Source organism: Rhincodon typus, chromosome 30 (assembly GCF_021869965.1).
Source record: "Rhincodon typus isolate 14 chromosome 30, sRhiTyp1.1, whole genome shotgun sequence".
In the NCBI taxonomy this organism is placed as follows: domain Eukaryota; kingdom Metazoa; phylum Chordata; class Chondrichthyes; order Orectolobiformes; family Rhincodontidae; genus Rhincodon; species Rhincodon typus.
Window position 1 is genome coordinate 5,973,181 of NC_063361.1, and position 14,504 is coordinate 5,987,684.

Sequence of the window (14,504 nt, forward strand, 5' to 3'; positions counted from 1 at the left end):
GTGGGTATTCACAGGTAAATCCACTGTATGTTATTTGGCACTTTAGTTTTTATGAATGGCACTCCTTTCACTTTACATCTGGTTGTTTGTCTCTCTGTGTGTAGCCATGAATGTCCCTGTTCCAGCGTGAGGCACACCTTCAAGGCCAAGATGTACCCTGGATCGATGGCTGTGGTAAGAGCTGGCTACATCATTTGGAAGCAAGAGCATCTGGGCAATGAGTGCAACTGGCACCTTTGGCTCTCCTCCTACAACTTTCCTATTTTTTTTCCCAGATGCAGTGTCCTAAAGTGTTGGTGTTTATGAGTTAGTCAGCAATATCTGGGGCAGGGGAGTATAGAGCAAACAGGGGACAATGCATTAGGATGGCCAGGGAGTAGAGGCCCTTGGTCTGTGTATATTTTGTTTCCCATTAAAAGCCCTAACATCAGTGGATCTTGGAGCTCCCTCCCCCAGAGGGTGAATTGCTGACCCTACCTATTGTGTACTTTTGGTTTAAAACTTGATGGAAGCCAAGTGACTTGCTGTTTCTGCCTCAATCAGTCAGTGAGCTCCAAACATCCAATTCCCCTTCCCATGGGCCCCATTGTCTTTGCACTTCCCCAGGTTCCCCCCAAACCTCTCAAAATGTGTCTGTACCTGCCTGCCTTTCCTCTCAGTCCATGGTATATTGGGTGACCATGCCAGGTGTGGTGATACACTGTTCCCCCAAAGCAAGGCAATTCCATCTTAATGAGGTACAAACAGTTGGCTGAACGGCTGACTCTCCCTGAAATAGCCAGAGTTCCTAGGTGGTGGTCTTAGTGGTGCCTTTGTCTTTGATATTATACAGAAATGGCAACTGGCTAACATTGAAAGACAGAAAGAAAAACTTGCATTTATGCAAGGAAATAACTTCAGGCTATCTCAAATCAATTTACAGACAGTTCCATATTCTTTCAAAGTGTAGTCCCTGGTGCAATGTCAGAAATACAAAAGAAATGCAGCAATTCCAACAAACACAGTGTGATAATTAGTTTCTGATGTTGGTTGAGGGATTATTTTAGGCTAAGATATTTGGTGAACCTCCTCATCACTTTTTAAAAAAACATCACATGATCTTTTATATTCACTGTTTTTTCAAAATTAATTTATGGAATGTAGTTGTGGGCCAGCATATATTGCTCACTCGTATAGCTCTTGAGAAGGTGGTGATGAGCTGTGTCCTTGAAGTCCTGCAGTCCTGAGAGGGTGGAACTTCTTGAATTAACATCTTATTCAATAAAGTATCATTTATGTCACCCAAGTGCTCAGCAATAACCATCTCCAGCAAGGTAGAATCTAACCATGTTCCTTGACATTCAATGAGCATTATCTTTGCTGGATTCCCCACTGCCAGAATCCTGGGGTTACCATTGACCAGAAACTGAAGTGGACTAGCCAAATAAATACTGGAGCTACAAGATCAAGCCAGATGTTAAGAATTCTGCAGTGAGTAACTTACCTCCTGACTCCCCAGTGCCTGCTCACTACAGGTAATTCTCCTATTATGTAATAGTTGCATTCTTGTGAGATCTCGCAGTATTGAAAATCATGCTATAGAAAATTGCATTGTAGGGAAATCGTTATAGAAAATCGCTGTACCTGTACAGCAGAAAGTTCACATTATCCAAACAGTGTCCACTATTCATCAATCACGTTACAGCAATTCACGTTAACAAAACACGCGTTATAGTAGAACTACCTGTACCTTCAAAACACAAGTCAGGAGTGTGATAGAATACTCCCCACTTGCCTGGGTGAGTGCAGCTCCAACAATATTCAAGAAGCTTGAAACCATTCAGGACAAAGCAGCCCACTTGATTTGTCACCCTGTGCACCACCTTCAACATTCAGTCCCTTCACTGCTAAGGTACAGCTGCAGCCAAGTATACTATCTATAAGATGCACTGCAGCAACTCACAAAGGCTGCTTTGACAACGCCTTCCAAACTTGTAACTTCTGGTATCTGGAAGCATAGGGCAGTGGATCCATGGGAACATCACTCACCTGCAAGCTTCTGTTCAAACCACTGGCCCCCATAAGCCCATCATAGAATCTCTACAATGTGGAAGCAGGCCATTCAGCCCATCACACCTACCCTCAGAAGAGCATCTCAGCCAGACCCACCCCCTTACTCTATAACCATGCATTTCCTATGGCTAATCTACCTAGCCTGCGCATCCATGGACAGTATGGGCAATTTAGCATGGCCATGGACACTATGGGCAATTTAGCATGGCCAATCACCTAGCCTGCACATTTTTGGATTGTGGGAAGAAACTGTAGCACCCAGAGGAAACCCACGCAGACACAGGGAGAATGTGCAAACTCCACACAGACAGTCATCCAAATCTGGATCTCTGGCGCTGTGAGGCAGCAGTGCTAACCACTGGGCCACTGTGTCTGTCCATGTATGAATAAATAAAAAGACAGCACCTCCAGCAGGTCCGCACCTTCTCTGTACGTGAGCATTAGGCTGAATTTTATGCTGAAGTCTCAGGAGTACAACTCAGACCCCAACCTTCTAAGTCAAAGTTGAGAGAGCTACTCACTGAAGCAGAGCTCACAGATAGCAATGATGACTACAAGCTGCCTAAGGATTGAGGATGGGAGAGATAAAGGTTTCTCACTAGAAAGTCACTCAGTTTAGAAGCAATTAGTGCTGGCCAACTAAAGCTGGCCTTGCTGATGAAGCTCTGATCCCATGAAAGAATACAATAACTAAAGGTTGACATGTCTCAATAGCCTACATCTTAGCATCTTAAAGGAAGTGGCTGCACAGATGATGAATGTATTGGTTGTAATGTTCCAACATTCCATTGATTCTGGAAGGGTGCCAGCAGATATAGTGAACTGCAAATGTAACACTCTTATTTTAGAAAGGAGGGAGAGAGAAGGGCAAGCAAGAAATTATAGGGTAGTTAGCATAATATCCATCACTGGGAAAAGCTATGCCTACCTCCCTGTGAAATAGCCTAGCTATTCAATGTGAAATAAATGGCTCACCATTTCCTTCTCAGGTTAGGCAATAAATGCTGGCCTTGCCAACAACTTGTACATTCATATCTGTGAATGAATTAGACAGAATTTAAACAAAGATGCCAATGGAACTGTGTCATTTCATCATGTAAAAAACCACCTTTTACTCACTGCTGACGAGTAACTGATTTGCTGTCTGTCTTGCTCTAGGATTCTTTCTGCAGTTGAGAGCTAAAGGCTTCAGGCAGGCACAGGATTCAAGGAGTAATCAACATGGACACTGAAATAGAAGGAAAGTGCATGTAATGACAAGGTTCAAAGAAGACACTGCTGTAAAAGATGCCCATGCTGATATATCCTGTATTTATCTAATTAGTAAACAATGGTGCATGTTTGTGGTGGGAGAGACAGCACTTCTTTATGGTAATTATTATTGATTCTTTCTTTTTAGATGCTGGAAGGTTGCCAGGCTAGAAACCTAACTGAGGATTGCTTTATTGTGCAAGCAACTGTATAGATAGAATCAACAACTTGCATTTATATAGTTCCTTTTATAACCTCAGCACATTCCAAAATAATTTATCGTGAATTATCTACTTTTAAGATACTGCTGAAAATGTTTGAACAAGGAGTAGCCAAATTGTGCACAGAAGCTCCCACAAGTAGCAATTAAATCAATAGCTAGGTGAAGTGTTTGGTAATAAATATTCATTGGGACGTTTGGAGAACATCACTGCCTTTCTTCGAATCGTGTCATGCTACAGAAACACTAGTTTGATCATTGCACTGAACGATGGATTGCACTTATCATGAGGGGCAACGGCCCTGAATAACTTTGCCCTTCAATTGCAGTTGCCTGGTCTGAGCTCTGCCAACTTGACACAGAGCTGGGATTGAACATATCATTATGAGGAATTTGGCTTGAAAGGGTTAGCACAGAAGCTTTCCAACAACTCCACCCATTGATATATAAATAACTGTTTCTGAGAGGAGCTGGTCAGTTGGGAGCTGGTCAGTTTTTGTTATTTAGTTATTAGTCAGTTCTACAATCTACATCCATACAACATACACTGTAGATCTAAGTTACTATCTGTTAGGATACAACAACATCTCTGCCTAATCTTAAAATAATGTAACTTTACTGTTATGTAATAAGTTCCTGTTATTACTTATATCCGTGTCTCTTCTGTTGAAGACTTATTGGCAGTTAATCCTTCACCATTTATTACTATTAAACCCCGTAGACTGGTATTAAAAGAAGGATTAGTGGCAGCACCCAAAGAAGATGCTATCATACCATGTGCCAGCTGTGGGCTTCTCTGTTCCCTGTTCTGAATGAATCAAGAACACACTTTGTAGTGAAGATACCATTGGGTAAATGGAATGGGGAGACCCGTGATCATATTTCAATCATCCTCTTTGCTGTAGACAAAAAGCCTATATTAACAAACCTTTGCATATCCCAAGTGCAGAGTCCATTATGTGGATAAAATTAATGGACAATGTCTTGCAGTCAAATGTGATCACCCAGTCAACTAGTTTTACTAGGAGTTCGCCAACTGGCAGGAGCGGTAGACTCTGGAAAGAGTCCCCCCCAGAACATGGCATTTGATGTAGACTGTTAGTGTCTTTAATACAATCCATATGTATTTCACACTCTGCCAGAAACAGAATCTACATTTGTTTAACATTTGGGTTCAATTATATGTAACTGGAGATGTGGATGTAGTGGATGCAGATTTTGCAAATAGATTACCATACTGTATGTCATTCATTTGCCAGGACGCAGCTTCTTTTGGATTGTCCGTGTCAATAACTTTTTCTTCCTTGAATCCTTTCTGGCAATCTGCATTCATTATAAAACAAATACTCAGAGGGAAAACGATCGTCCACTTTTCCCTCACAACATCAAGTATGAGGGGTTCAGTGTAGAGATAGGGTTTAAGGCAAGCCTCTAAGGTATGTAGTGTTCTAATTGTGACCTGAGTAATCATTAAAAGAGACTGTGCTTGAGGGGTGGAACTGGAGCAGCTTAGAGCTGAAAGCTCTGCTGTGTAATTATCAAGGATATGGCATTAATAAATGCTATTTAAAGAAATACCTTCAGGTCTGGCCTGAGGTGACCTGAACAGACAATCCCACACTAAAACAGATCAGATTTCCACAGGTACAGAAGTCTCGGGTTCTCATTTAAGCCAGCAACAGCTTGAGATCTGCATTTTCTTATGTGTAATGAGTCTCTCCATGCAAACATCTATATTGGATGAGGCAGCGATGAATCCAGAACTGGGGTTCACAGTCTAAGGATGTGGGTATGCCATTTAGGACTGAGATGAGGAAAAATGTCTTCACCCAGAGAATGGTCAGCCTGTGGAATTCTCTGCCACAGAAAGCAATTGAGGGCAAAACATTGAGTATTTTCAAGAAGGAGTTAGATAAATAGTTCTGACTGCTAAAGGGATCAGAGGGTATGGGGAGAAAGCAGGAACATGGTTCTCAGTCAGATGAACAGGAGCGGAGCAGGCTTGAAGGACTGAATGGCCAACTCCTGCTCCTATTTTCCATATTCCTATATAATTCCTCAGCAGATTTCAGTCAGTCCTAGCAGGCTTGATGCTTATTTTAGCCCCAAGAAGAATCTTGTGGTTGAGCACATACAGTTCAACCAGCAATCCCAGAATCCAAAAGAATCAGCAGACTCCTTTATTAGTCATTTACATAAATATAGTTCGAGATGGACTAATTCCTGCAGCGTGGCCACACTGAGGGATGGTCTTCTCCAAGTCCTTGACAACAAATTAGGGTCATAGAGTTACACAGCATAGTAACAGACCCTTCAGTCCAACTCATCTGTGTCGACCAGATATCCTAAACTGATTTTGTCCCATTTGCCGGCACTTGCCCCATATCCTTTCAAACCTTCCCTATTTGTGTACTCATCCAGATGATTTTGAAATATTGTAATTGTACCAGCCTCCACTACCTCCTCCGGCAGCTTGTTCCATACACACACCACCCTCTGTGTGAGAAAGGTACGCCTCAGGTCCCTTTTAAATCTTTAAATCTTTCTCCTCTCACCTTAAACCTATGCCCTCTAGTTTTGGATTCCCCTACCCTGGGAAAGAAAAAGTGGCTATTCATTTTATCCATGCCCCTCACGATTTTAATAAATCTATATAAGGTCACCCCTCATCCTCCAAGGCTCCAGGGAAAATAGCCCTAACCTATTCAGCCTCTCCCTATAGCTCAAACACTCTAACCCTGGCAACATCCTTGTAAATGTTTCCTGAACCCTTTCAAGTTTAACAACATCTTTGCTATAGCAGGGTGACTAGACTAGAATGTAGTACTCTAAAAGTGGCCTCACCAATGTCCTGTACAGCCGCAACATGACCTCCCAACTCCTGTACCCAATGCACTGACCAATAAAGGCAAGCATATCAAATGCTGTCTTCACTATCCTGTCTACTTCATTTTCAAGGAACTATGCACCTGCACTCGTGGGTCTGTTTGTTTGGCAAACTTCCCAGGGCCCTGCGATTATCTGTATAAATCCTTGTTCTCGCAAGCTGCTTCAAATTCAATGAATAACCTTTTTGCATCTTTTCATTCTTCTGTCTCTAAATGTGAAAACATGGTGTCTAACCTCCCTAATTATTCGCTGAAATCTAACCAGTGGTAGAATTAACAATCACAATAGGCCGCCCAGCATGACAGGCAGGCTGAGTGAATGGTGTGAACCTGGGTCACAATTCAGGTAAAGTTTGGGGCTTAGTCCAAGCCCATTAGTGGTCTAGATCCAAATGTGTGTCCATTCACCATGAAATGCCTTGGATTTGTTTGCTGGAACTATTGGGAAAGTCAAACTCCAATGTTTAAAAACCAAAAGAACTGCGGATGCTGTAAATCAGAAAAAAATACCAGAAATTGCTGGAAAAACTCAGCAGGTCTGGCAGCATCTGTGGACAGAAAGCAGAGTTAACGTTTCGGGTCGAGTGACCTTACTCAGAACTGATGGCAGCTACGAAAATGTCAGTTTATATGCAGAAGTTAGGATGTGGGGAGAGGGTAAGGAGTAAATAATAGGTGGGGATAGAGTCCAAAGAGAGATAAGAACAGTTAGACAGTCAAAGGAATGGATAATGATCTGGATAGGCAGGTGAATAGCTAATAATGGGGATTGTTAGTGACTAACAATGGGTTATGTGTAATGGCAGACGATGTGATAACAAGCAAAAGAACTGCAGATGCTGTAAATCAGAAACACAAATAGAAGTTTCTGGAAAAGCTCAGCAGGTCTGGCAGCATCTGTAAAGAGAAATCAGAGTTAACATTTTAGGGCCTGAGGAAGGGTCACCGGACCTGAAATGTTAACTCTGATTTCTCTTCACAATTGCTGCCAGACCTGCTGAGATTTTCCAGCAACTTCTGTTTTTATTGTTGTTGTTGAATGTGATAACAAGGCCTGGTGTGTCAGGGTAGGGATATGGACATGGGAGAGCTCAAGCACTAAATTTATTGAACACGATATTGAGTCCAGAAGGCTGCAGGGTCCCCAAGTGGAAAAATAGGTGTTGTTCTTCCAGCTTGCGTTGAGCTGCACTGGAGAACTGCAGCAAGCCTGAGTCAGAGATGTTGGTAAGGGAACAGGATGGTGTGCTGAAGTGGCAGGTAACTGGAAGCTCAGGGTCCTTTTTACGGACAGAATATAGGTGTTCTGTGAACTGGTCACCCAGTCTATGTTTCATTTCCCCAATGTCGAGGAGACTTGTGTCCTTTGTCCAACTGTTCTTCTCTCTTTTAGGGCTCTAAACCCACCTATCGTTTACTCCTTACCCCCTACCCCACCCTATGTTCTGCATATAATCTGACATTTTCCCAGCAACCATCAGTTCTATGGAAGAGTCACTCAACCTGAAATGCTAACTCTAATTTCTCTCTACAGATGCTGCCGGACCTGCTGAACTCCAAGTTTGTTTGTTTCTCCATGTGCAATGATTGTACAGAACGAACCTGCTTTAGTAACTATGTATGTATATAAAGATTTTTTAATGAATAAAATATATTTTTGAAATTAAAAATATATTCACCAACAAAAGCCTGCCAAAGTCAGTGTGCGGGGTTTTGAGATGGTGGCATTGTGGTGAAAGACAGTAACATGGGTGACAAGATTACCCAGAAAGGGTGCCCATTTAATGCCCATTCGTAACTGCCCAGAGGGCAGTTAAGAGTCAACCACATTGCTGTGGGTCTGGAGTCACCAGGTGAGGATGGCAGTTTCCTTCCTTAAAGGACGTTAGTGAACCAGATGGGTTTTTATGACAATTAACAGTAATTACCCAGCAATTGGGCCAGATTTTTATTGAATTCAAATTTCACCATTTATCACGGTTGGATTTGAACCCACATCACAGAATACTAAGGCGGGGCTCTGGATTAGTCATCCAGTGAGATTACTATAACATCACCACCTGTCTCCATGCAGTTGTAGTGCCTGTGACATCAATACCAGTGATGCCCCAGGTATCATGTAACAATGTTTTGAATGCTGGTCTGTTCCAGTGGTGCCACACCACTCCCAAACCCCCCCTGCCTCATTTGATGCCCCTCTTGTTGACTGTCACGGGGCTTCACTCACAACACTTGAAACCTCGCTGACTCACCCTCTGAGTGAAGCAGCAAGCCAGGTAGCAAAGGGGTGGTCAGTGAGAGGAGTGTGAGTGAAGCGAAGAGCAGTGTACTGAGTGGAGTGGTGAGTGAATTGGTGAGGGCAGGAATTGAGTGAGAGAGACTTGGACCTTTCAGCATGGAAACTGAACCTTTGGTCCATCTTGTCCATGCCAACCCCATGGGGGTTGGGAACCAAATGAGGAGGTTAGTGGATAATAAGGAGGTAGTAACTAAAGCCTGTAAGGAATGACATAATGAAGTCAGTGTGACTAAGGGGAAGAGTAGGCAGAGGGCAGATGATGAATGCAAAGGGACAGGTGGTCTGAGGTGTATTTGTTTTAATGTGAGAAGTGTAGTAGGTAAGGCAGATGAACTTAGGGCTTGGATTAATACCTGGGAGTATGATGTTATTGCTATTACTGAGACTTGGTTGAGGGAAGGGCAAGATTGGCAACTAAATATCCCAGGATATAGATGCTTCAGGCGGGATAGAGAGGGAGGTAAAAGGGGTGGAGGAGTTGCATTACTGGTCAAAGAGGATATCACAGCTGTGCTGAAGGAGGGCACTATGGAGGACTCGAGCAGTGACGCAATATGGGCAGAGGTCAGAAATAGGTAGGTTGTGGTAACAATGTTGGGGCTGTACTACAGACCTCCCAACAGCGAGCGTGAGATAGAGGTACAAATATGTAGACAGATTATAGAAAGATGTAGGAGCAAAAGGGTTGTGGTGATGGGAGATTTTAATTTTCTCAACATTGACTGGGATTCACTTAGTGTTAGGGGTTTAGATGGAGCAGAATTTGTAAGGAGCATCCAGGAGGGTTTTATAGAGCAGTATGTAAATAGTCTAACTCAGGAAGGGGCCATACTGGACCTGGTGTTGGGGAATGAGCCCGGCCAGGTGGTTGAAGTTTCAGTAGGGGATTACTTTGGGAATTTCGTAAGTTTTAGAATACTGATGGACAAAGATGAGAGTGGTCCTAAAGGAAGAGTGCTGAATTGGGGGAAGGCCAACTATAGCAAAATTCGGCAGGAGCTGGGGAATGTGGATTGGGAGCAGCTGTTTGAGGGTAAATCCACATTTGATATGTGGGAGGCTTTTAAAGAGAGATTGATTAGAGTGCAGGACAGACATGTCCCTGTGAAAATGAGGGATAGAAAGGGCAAGATTAGGGAACCATGGATGACAGGTGAAATTGTGAGACCAGCAAAGAGGAAAAAGGAAGCATATATAAGGTCTAGGTGACTGAAAACAGACGAAACTTTGGAAGAATATCGGGAAAGTAGGACCAATCTGAAACGAGGAATTAAGAGAGCTAAAAGGGGTCATGAAATATCTTTAGCAAACAGGGTTAAGGAACATCCCAAAGCCTTTTATTCGTACATAAGGAGCAAGAGGGTAACTGGAGAAAGGGTTGGCCCACTCAAGGACAAAGGAGGGAAGTTATGCGAGGAGTAAGAGAAAATGAGTGAGATTCTTAATGAGTACTTTGAGTCGGTATTCACCAAGGAGAGGGACATGACGGACGTTGAGGTTAGGGATAGATGTTTGATTACTCTAAGTCAAGTTGGCTTAAGGAGGGGGGAAGTGTTCGGTATTCTAATAGGCATTAAGGTGGACAAGTCCCCAGGTCCAGATGGGATCTATCCCAGGTTACTGATGGAAGCGAGAGAGGAAATAGCTGGGGCCTTGACAGATATCTTTGCAGCATCCTTGAGCATGGGTGAGGTCCTGGAGGACTGGAGAATTGCTAATGTTGTCCCCTTGTTTAAGGAGGGTAGCAAGGATAATCCAGGTAATTATAGACCGGTGAGCCTGATGTCAGTGGTGGGGAAGCTGCTGGAGAAGATACTGAGGGATAGGATCTATTTACGTTTGGAAGAAAATGGGCTTATTAGTGATAGGCAGCATGGTTTTGTGCAGGGAAGGTCATGTCTTACCAACTTGATAGAATTCTTTGAGGAAGTGACAAAGTTGATAGATGAGCGAAGGGCTGTAGATGTCATATACATGGACTTCAGTAAGGCGTTTGATAAGGTTCCCCATGGTAGGCTGATGGACAAAGTGAAGTCGCATGGGGTCCATGGTGTACTAGCTAGATGGATAGAGTACTGGCTGGGCAACAGGAGACAGAGAGTTGTAGTGGAAGGGAGTTTCTAAAAATGGAGTTCCACAGGGATCCGTATTGGGACCACTGTTGTTTGTGATATACATAAATGATCTGGAGGAAGATATAGATGGTCTGATTAGCAAGTTTGCAGATGACACTAAGATTGGTGGCGTAGCAGATAGTGAAGGGGACTATCGGAGAATGCAGCAGAATATAGATAGATTGGAGAGTTGGGCGGAGAAATGGCAGATGGAGTTCAATCTAGGAAAATGCGAGGTGATGCATTTTGGAAGATCCAATTCAAGAACGAACTATACGGTAAATGGAAAAGCCCTGGGGAAAATTGATGCACGGAGAAATCTGGGTGTTCAGATCCATTGTACCCTGAAGGTGGCAATGCAGTTCAATAGAGTGGTCAAGAAGGCATATGGCAAGCTTTCATTCATCGGACGGGATATTGCGTAAAAGAGTTGGCAGGTCATGTTGCAGTTGTATAGGACTTTGGTTTGACCACATTTGGAATACTGCGTACAGTTCTGGTCGCCACATTACAAAAAAGATGTGGATGCTTTGGAGAGGGTGCAGAGGAGGTTCACCAGGATATTGCCTGGTATGGAGAATGCTAACTATGAAGAGAGGTTGAGTAGATTAGGATTATTTACATTAGAAAGACAGAAGTTGAGGGGAGATTTGATTGAGGTCTACAGAATCATGAGAGGTATAGACAGGGTGGATAGCAAGAAACTTTTTCCCAGAGTGGGGGACTCGATTACTAGGGGTCACGATTTCAAGGTGAGAGGGGAAAAGTTTAAGGGAGATGTGCGTGGAAAGTTCTTTACGCAGAGGGTGGTGGGTGCCTGGAACATGTTGCCAGTGGAGGTGGTAGAGGCAGGCACGATAGCGTCATTTAAGATGTATCTAGACAGATACATGAATGGGCAGGGAGCAGAGGGATACAGATACTTGGAAAATAGGCGACAGGTTTAGATAGAGGATCTGGATCAGCGCAGGCTCGGAGGGCCGAAGGGCCTGATCCTGTGCTGTAATTTACTTTGTTCTTTTTTATTCAACCAGGTTTCCTAAGCTTTTCTGGTCCCATTTGCCTGTGTTTTGCCCATATCCCTCTAAACTGTTCCTATTCTTGTACCCGTCCAAATGTCTTTTAAATGTTGTGATTGTACCCCCTTCTACCACTTTCTCCAACAACTCATTCCATATACGCATCACCTCTGTGTGAAAATGTTGCCCCTCAGGTCCCTTTTGAATCTGTCCCCTCTCACCTTAAACCTCCGCCCTCTGGTGTGGAGCAGAGAGTAGCGAAGCAAGGAAGAGGCAGCAACATCAGGGATACAGCAACAATGTCAGTGGCTAGGCTCCCTTGTTCTTATGTATTCGGATACAACCCGTCCTTGACAGGTTTCACATCTCTGGGAAACTTGGGCAGTGAATTGGAGATGGAAACAGCTGGACCCAGCAGTTAAGTGCCTTTGTAGTGATAGAAACAGCTCACCCATCAGCATGTGTTGAGAGAGGATATACAGTGATACAAACATAGGTATGAATAAGGAGCAGGAATAGGCCAATCAGCCTGTCAAACCTGCTGCACATTCAATAAAGTCATGGCTGATCTGTTGCAACCTCATATCCACACTCTTACCTTTCTCTGATAACCTTTCACCCCATTTGCTTAACAAGAATCTATCTACCTCTGCCTTAATTAATATTCCAATTTTCTGTTCCCATCACTGTTTTAGGAAGATGATTCCAGACTCTCAAATCTCAGGGAGAAATAAAAAAATTCTTCTTGTGTCTGTTTTAAACGATGGCCCCTGATTTTGAAACTATGACCCCTTGTGGATTCCCCACATGCAGCCTACCAGGATCTCTTGGCATCTTGCATGTTTTAATCATGTCATCTCTTACTCTTCTAAACTCCAGAAGATACAACCTTAGCTTCCCCAAAATTTCTACATTAGACAACACACTCATTCCAAGTATCAGTCTGGTAAACCTTCTTTAAACTGCTTCCAATGCAATTAATATGCTAACTTAAGAAAGCAAACCATAATTTACAATGTATTACAATTGTGGCCTCACCAGTGCCTTGTATGACCAAAGCATAATCTCAATACTTTGCATTCAATTCCTCTCCTGATAAATGATAACATTCCGTAACGTTCCTACTTTGCTATACCTGCATACTAATCTTTTGTTGTTCGTGCATGAGGCCACTCTCCACAACTCAGAGCTCTCAATCTCACTTTATTTAGAAAATATGCCATCGTTTTTTTCTTCATTCCAAAATGGACAGTTTTACATCTTGCTATATTATGTTCCATTTCTCAGATCTTTGTACCATCATTTAACCTCTGTACATCCCTGCGCTGCCTTATGTACTCTTTACAACTTTCTTTCCTATCTATTTTTATGTAATCAGCATATCTGGCAGACATAATGCATCTTATTTGCATCTGCCAAATTGGAATTGGGGTGAGTTGGCAAAAAAAGGTGATGGTGGGCAGAATCAGATTTCAAGATTCCCACCTTCAGTCCCATTGCTGCTAATTTTTCATGGTGCAGAAGACCAGGTAGCAAAAATCTACATTTTCTGAATGAATATAAAAAGTGATTCACAAAGTGAGAAGACTCAGTGCCATTATGTTGTCTTTTCTTTCAGACTACCACAGCTACAGGATTACAATACCAAAATGTTTTGAAATAAAAACGCTAAACTTTAATGCTGTCATCAAAGCAACAGTAATAAGACATGATGGTCGCAACCATGAAGAAACACCAGGCTCCCAGCCACCAGAGGGCAGTAACCTATAGGGTGGAATAATGCCTTGCCTTCGTGAATAATTGGAATGCTTGTTTCTTGGTGATGGTTAGCCTTTAATTATTGAGTCTTCATTTGGCAGTCGGGAGGCTTGTGTCACGGCCAACCAATTCTTGTAACTAAGATCAGCCCTCTAAACAAGTTGAAAATTATTTCCATTATTATCAATACAAGTTTGAAGAATCAAAATGTGTCAACATAAATCTACCTTGGTACCAATGTTGTCAGATGTGGCTCAGTTGGTCTCCCTCACACACACACACTTTGGAGTCAAGAGATTTGGCTCTATTCCAGAGACTACAACATTAGCCAAGCATCTTTGTGCCTTACACAGGAATGCTGCACTCAGCAGGAACACCCTCCAGGTAAAGTGCTCAATCAGTCTGCCGTCTGAGGTGAATGCAACAGATCCCACAGAACTATTTGAAAAAGATCAGGAGAGTTCTTTGCTGTGTTCTAACATTTATTACTCCTCAATCAACATCATGTAAAAGAGTGGTCACTTTACCATATTTCTATTTGTAGCACCACTGAAAGCTAGAGCAGGCTTGAGGGATTGATTGGCCTACTCTTTTTAATTTGAACATTTCATGTGCCCACAAAGTGCTATTTAATAAACTTTTCAAATGGGATATGGATGTCACTGGGAGGGCAGTTTATGTTATTCATCCTGATTGTCCTTGAACTGAATGGCTTACGAGACAGTGTCAAAGGGCAGTTTACAGTCAACCACATTGACCTGGCACAACAAGGTGCAGAGCTGGATGAACACAGCAGGCTAAGCAGCATCATAGGAGCAGAAAGGCTGACGTTTCGGGCCTAGACCCTTCATCAGATTTCTAGGCCCGAAATGTCAGCCTTTCTGCTCCTATGATGCTGCTTGG